This window comes from Oratosquilla oratoria, chromosome 13, assembly GCF_046742065.1.
Source record: "Oratosquilla oratoria isolate Oo_2021 chromosome 13, ASM4674206v1, whole genome shotgun sequence".
In the NCBI taxonomy this organism is placed as follows: domain Eukaryota; kingdom Metazoa; phylum Arthropoda; class Malacostraca; order Stomatopoda; family Squillidae; genus Oratosquilla; species Oratosquilla oratoria.
The window spans coordinates 29,648,717-29,654,716 of record NC_134789.1 but is presented as its reverse complement, the minus strand read 5'-3'; the positions used below and the strand labels follow the sequence as shown (position 1 = coordinate 29,654,716).

The window sequence follows — 6,000 nt, the reverse complement described above, 5'->3', positions numbered from 1 at the left end:
AGTGCGAGACTTGAGTGTTCTGGTGAATCCTGATCTTAAATACAGGAAAATGAACATTAGCGCCAGGAATAAAGTTAACATAGGATTATGTTTCATTCCTATGACGATTACGAATGGAAGTGCAGAGGTAACTATCAAACTCTAATCTAGCGTTAGTTAGACTCATCCTATAGAATGGATATCGATTCACTAGAATCAGCACAGCGGAAAATGGCCCAAATGATACATAGGCTCAGATATTTACCTTGCGAGGAAAGGCTTAGGCACCTCAACCTACAATCTCTTGGAAGACGCATAGTGCGGGGTGATCTAATAGAGGTGTTCAAGTGGTTTAAAGGTTTCAACAAGGATGACGCAAATTCATCATATCAAGACAACAGGGCAGGACTCGCAGTGATGGATTTAGACTGGACAAATTTAGATTTAAGAATGAAATAGGTAAGAATTGGTTTACTGAGAGGGTGGTCAACGAATGGAATAGACTTAGTAACCATGTAGTGAGAGCTGAATTACTATCGGTTGTTTAAAAAAAAAAGAATAGGCAACTTTATGAATGGGGATGACATGTGGCAATGGATATGGAACTACCTAGTGTAAGCCTTATGGTCTCTTGTAGTCTCCTTTATTTTTATATTCTTATGTAAAGGAGAGACCTCACCTTCCAATTTTATTAATGGATTATGAGATAGGGAAACTATTTGGATAGAAATCATTTTCTTTTATTGATATATAATAGAAAACGATAAAAGGGTGACTTTAAGTAAGATGCAATTGTGATTTTTTCCTCGCTTGCTAACATAAGAATTTTACAATTCTATGGAAGTTGAAAATAGCCATAAAAACTAAAGCATACTCTTGAAATGTTATTGCACTATGTGGTGAAAAAATTCATGGCTATTTGTATTCTATTCTCAATCTGTTTGTGTAAACACGATTTCTCGCCACGCTTGATATTCAAGTCAAGAAGTGTGTAAAAAATTCCCAAACACCGGTGTCAGGAAAAGAAAAGTAAAAAATGAATTTCAAGTGGTAAATTGCATCAAAATTTCCGGTAAGCTGTAGACTACTTAACATTAAAACGATAAGCATTACGAGATAATTAATGGGTATTAGGTTTGTTTACTAGTTACCAATGAACTCATCAATAGGCAGTAGTAGTAGGGTCAAAAGAAAGGAACATATAATTATTCGGATGCGAGAAATCATCAGTGATGATGATGATAATGATGATTAAGTTTGCAACGAACAGTAGATTTCATTTGCCAAATGCAGAGTACTGGCCTTACTGGGACTTACGATCCATTATTATTTTTTCCCAATACCATCTCGGCCTCAGTGGTCCTGAGATGATCGGTGGGTTGGGGTAGTCTACAGTTTAAAAGTGAACATGTAGTGCCCACTTCCTTCTTACCTTAATAATGGATCAGTTTTAGCCTTAGAATTATTCATTCTCACTGCCACTGCCTCTTGAGGCAGGTTATTCCTTTTACTTATTATTATACATGAAAAGATAAACTTCCTCACAGTTATTGTAATAATGATAATAATAATAATAATAATAATAGTTATGATGATAATAATAAGTTTATTTGGCAATAAATCAAATACATCATTGTTAGATATATTGTTCTTTCCTTGGTCCATGCTGAAAAGTCATCCACTTTTAGTACTTCTTATTCCTTCAATATCTGAAACACTTCAATATCATTTGACATAAACAATTTCATTGTAGCTTTTCTTAAATAGCATCTATCTATCTAATTATCTATCTTCCAAGGGCCTCTTCTCCCAAAGGTAGCCAGCCAAGGCATGCATCCACTCCCACCCACCACTCATTGTATCCTTCTCATCTTAGCTCCTCCTAGATGAAGGGTCATCCCTGTCCTGCCCAATGCCCAGGTCAGAAGCAATGCAGCAGGACACAAGACATCCACAATCGGGCCCCTTTCATAAACACAGCAATCCCCTTCTCATTCCAGCATGCTAAAAAATAGAGAAAAACATAGCATAAATAACATAAGTGTATGGACTACGGATATTTGTAGGGTTTTGGGTGGTGATCTGCTTTACCTTTATTTGTTATTTGCATAGAAGCTATAATTTTTTTCAAGTAGATGTTTGTCATCAAATCATCAGAAATGAATTACTGAGAAAAATCTGTGTCACTTTTTTACAATAATCAGTTTAACTTTTTCTATAAAGAGTTTGCTTATGGAAATATTCTCAATGATAAATTGTCAGAAATGGTAATAATGTACTTAGTTTTTAGAAATATAAAGTTTATATGTCATGAGCATTTCAAATTTTGTTGATACATCCACATACTCTGATTTTTAATGGAGATGGAGAATGAGAGAAAGGATATTGATGTTACTTTCTCATGTTAAGGTATATCTGTGGATATGTTAGGTCAAGTCAGGTCAAGGGACATTTGATCAGGTCAGGTATGGTAAGTTAAGGTTAGGCTAGGCATGTAAATTGTCTTGAAATTTATGACATCAAAAATGGTGCTCTTTATTTGTCATGATAGATCCAGGTTATTTGTTTATTACTTAAACAGTACTATTATTATTTGTTTTGAGTCATTTAGTATTAATTTTTTTTTAGGAAAGTAAATTTCTGAGGTGTAAAATAGAGATATGGCAAGCCTGATTATAGACAAAAACCTTATTATATTTTTGGGCATTGGAAAGAAAGGAAGCTAATTACTCTCTACAAACAGTTCTTAAGAACTACACTTGATTATGCTTCCACAGCTTGGTACTTACCATTCAGCAAAATGAATATAAACATTTTATAATCTATACAAAATAAAGCTTTGACAATACTAGCAGGATGCACTAAAACCACTCCACTTAGATACCTATACACAGAAACCAGGCTCCTAATGTCATGTGAGGGTGCTATGCTAGAGTCCTCAATCCCACTCACCCATCTCATTATATCACATGGGCACTGCCAGTTGAACATAATGGGGAGATTGCCCAATCAACTTACTACTTGAATGTATACATCAGTCTGCCAACTGTACCATACAAAACATTCACTTAGATCACTAAACAAGTTCTACAAGACAGATCACCAAACTCTTCATTAAAGTCCCCCAGACAGCAGCCTCACAGAAAAATCCCACTCAAGAGAAATAAGAACCATATTAGCATACCTTGTGGATAGGACACCACCCAGCTGTAAGACAGTACAAACACAAAATAGGTCTAACCATAGAATCAAACTGCCCAAGATGCAACTATCTTTCCTTAACTTTTTCACAGAAAGAGGGCTGACAATCAGTAACTGTTCACCTCCTCTCCCTCCTAACAACTGGTGATATTAACATACCCTTATTAATGCAGCAAAGAGAACAAACCGATATTTTTTTTTTTCGAGGTCTGTGAGAAGGCTCAAGGATCATTGCTGGCTACTTTGGGGCTGTGTGTTTCTAGTCAATGAAAAATGAAACAGTGATTAATAACATTAGTGTTCAGAAAATTAGGTGCGAGATTATCCCAACAGAAGGGACCAATAACAAGTTCATTTCCTGCAAGATGGACATCAAAAAGAATAATTTCCCTGCTGCCTGTCTTCAGAACTTTTAAACACCCTCCCCCCCATTAAGAGGTGCAACCCAAAGTTGTTTGGGCATGGTCTCTGGACCAGGGCAGGGTCTCCAGACCAGGGTAAGGTCTTTCTATGTTAATTTTGATTATATTCCTTATACCTTTTCTTGTAAGAAGTGATGACATCTGATTACTGTAACCTTCTTCCTTCTGCTATAGCCCTGTGGCATAGAAACAGTTTGATCCACACTAATGCAACTCAGACAACAGTCCAATGTTTCTTACTTGAGTGATCTATGGAGGGGTGTGGGGATTATTTTCAGCCATTGTGGGGCTACAGGTCCTATGTTATTTGTATTATGAGTTTTGTGGTCTGCATACACATTTTTTATGATTTTACCTTTCTGTAATAATTCCATGATGATGAAAGCAGGTAAGGCACCTGGTCTGGATGGATGCCATGCAGAATGTCTTAAAAAAGGAGGTATAGTGATGGTGGACTGGTTGGTGAGGTTGTTTAATGTTTGCTGGAGAGAAGGTAGAGTGCCAGAGGACTGGAGGAGTGCGTGTATAGTTCCACTTTACAAGGGAAAGGGGGACAAGTGTGAATGTAGTAGTTTCAGAGGGATTAGCTTGTTAAGTGTAGTTGGGAAGGCTTATGGGAGGATCTTGATTGAGAGGATTAGGAGAGGAACAGAGGGAGTAATTGGTGAAGAACAGTGTGGGTTTAGGACAGGTAGAGGTTGTGTAGATCAGATTTTTGTGGTAAGACAGATATGTGAGAAAGCTATAGGTAAGGGGAAGGATGTTTTCTGGGCCTTTATGGATCTGGAAAAGGCTTACGACAGGGTAGACAGAAAGGCACTGTGGGAGGTTATGCGGATATACAGGATAGGAGGAAAGCTTCTGGGAGCTGTCAAGAGTTTTTATGAGAGTAGTAGAGCTTGTGTCAGGATTAGAAATGGAGAGAATGAGTGGTTTGAGGTAAAGGTGGGACTTCGTCAGGGATGCGTTATGTCACCCTGGCTGTTCAACTTATACATGGATGGGGTGGTGCGAGAGGTGAATGCAAGGGTAGTGGGTCAGGGATTGGAGATGGTTAAGGAAAATGGAGAAAAGTGGGAGGTGAGCCAGCTGTTGTTTGCGGATGACACTGCGCTTGTGGCAGGATCGGAGGAGGGATTGAGGAAGCTGGTGACAGAGTTTGGGAGAGTATGTGATAGAAGAAAGCTGAAGATAAATGTGGGTAAAAGTAAGGTGATGAGATGTACAAGGGGTGAAAGTGGCAGTAGACTGGAAGTGAGCATTAAGGGAGAGCAACTGGAGGAAGTGGATAGTTTTAGATATTTGGGTGCAAATGTGGCAGGAAAGGGTGGAGTGAAGGTGGAGGTAGAATGTAGATTGAGAGAAGCGAGTAAATGCCTTGGTGGTTTAAAAAGTGTAATGAGGAATAGGAATCTGGGAATGGATGCTAAGAGGAGACTGTATGAAGGAGTGATTGTGCCAACAGCACTGTATGGAGCAGAAACATGGAACATGAGAGAGGAAGAGAGAAGGAACTTGAATGTGTTTGAGATGAAGTGTCTGAGAAGTATGATGGGGGTTACTAGGCTAGATAGAGTGAGAAATGAGGAAGTGAGGAGGAGAACAGGGGTGGAAAGGGAACTGGGAGATAGGGTGGATGAAAGAGTATTAGGATGGTTTGGACACATGGAAAGAATGAGTGAAGAAAGACTAGTAAAGGAGGTATGGAAGGCAGATGTGGAGGGAGTGAACATGAGGGGACGTCCTAGGATGAGATGGATGGATGGGGTGAAGGGGGCTTTGGGGAAGAGGGGAATGTTTGTTGAGGAAGGACGGGAGAGGACAGAAGACAGGGGTGAATGGAGAATGGTTGTATATGGAAAATGTTGTGATGCATGAGGTGGATTGGACGGGGGAATGGGGGTGAGGTAGTGTGTGTGAGCAAAAATGTTTGACGCAGCCCAAAGGGATTTCTCCCCGTCCTCTCCTTTATATGGGGGGACGGAGAGGGGGGGTCGCCGATTTAATGAAGCGGCCTTGCTGTGGATGTGCTGTGTCCTGCAACACTGCTTCTGACCCAGGGCAGTGGACGGTGTAGGGATGACCCGTCATCTAGGAGGTGCTAAGATGGGAGGGAGGGTGGAGGGGTGTGGAGTGTTTTCGGGGATGAAATGGGTGGGAGTGTTTTTGTGCCTTGTCCTTTTTGGCTACCCCCCTGGTAAGGGGGAAAAAAGCCTTGGTATATGTATGTATATGTAATAATTCCATTAGAATAATGTCACAAGTTATGGATTTCTTTTAAGTCAACATCAGACTTTTTCAATGGAGATTGGTTCCTAAACTGAAAGAATCAAAACAGTTTTGGCTCATTCTTTCAACATAATAGTATAGTATAATATACTTAGAATTTTTTGTTGTA

At 39.4% G+C, this 6,000-nt stretch overlaps 1 protein-coding gene across 5 annotated transcripts in view; it reads left to right on the top strand.

Moving 5' to 3' along the window:
- Positions 1-803: 803 nt before the first annotated feature.
- LOC143032361 (thiamine pyrophosphokinase 1) overlaps positions 804-6,000 on the top strand; it is a 56,569-nt gene continuing 51,372 nt past the window's right edge. For 4 of the 5 annotated variants that reach the window (XM_076196986.1, XM_076196985.1, XM_076196984.1 and 1 more), the window contains exon 1: positions 804-1,051. The gene's annotated coding sequence lies outside the window, so the exon portion shown is untranslated. Of the gene's footprint in view, positions 1,052-3,428; positions 3,678-6,000 lie in introns of those variants that run through there. The other variant, XM_076196983.1, reaches the window with a different exon arrangement.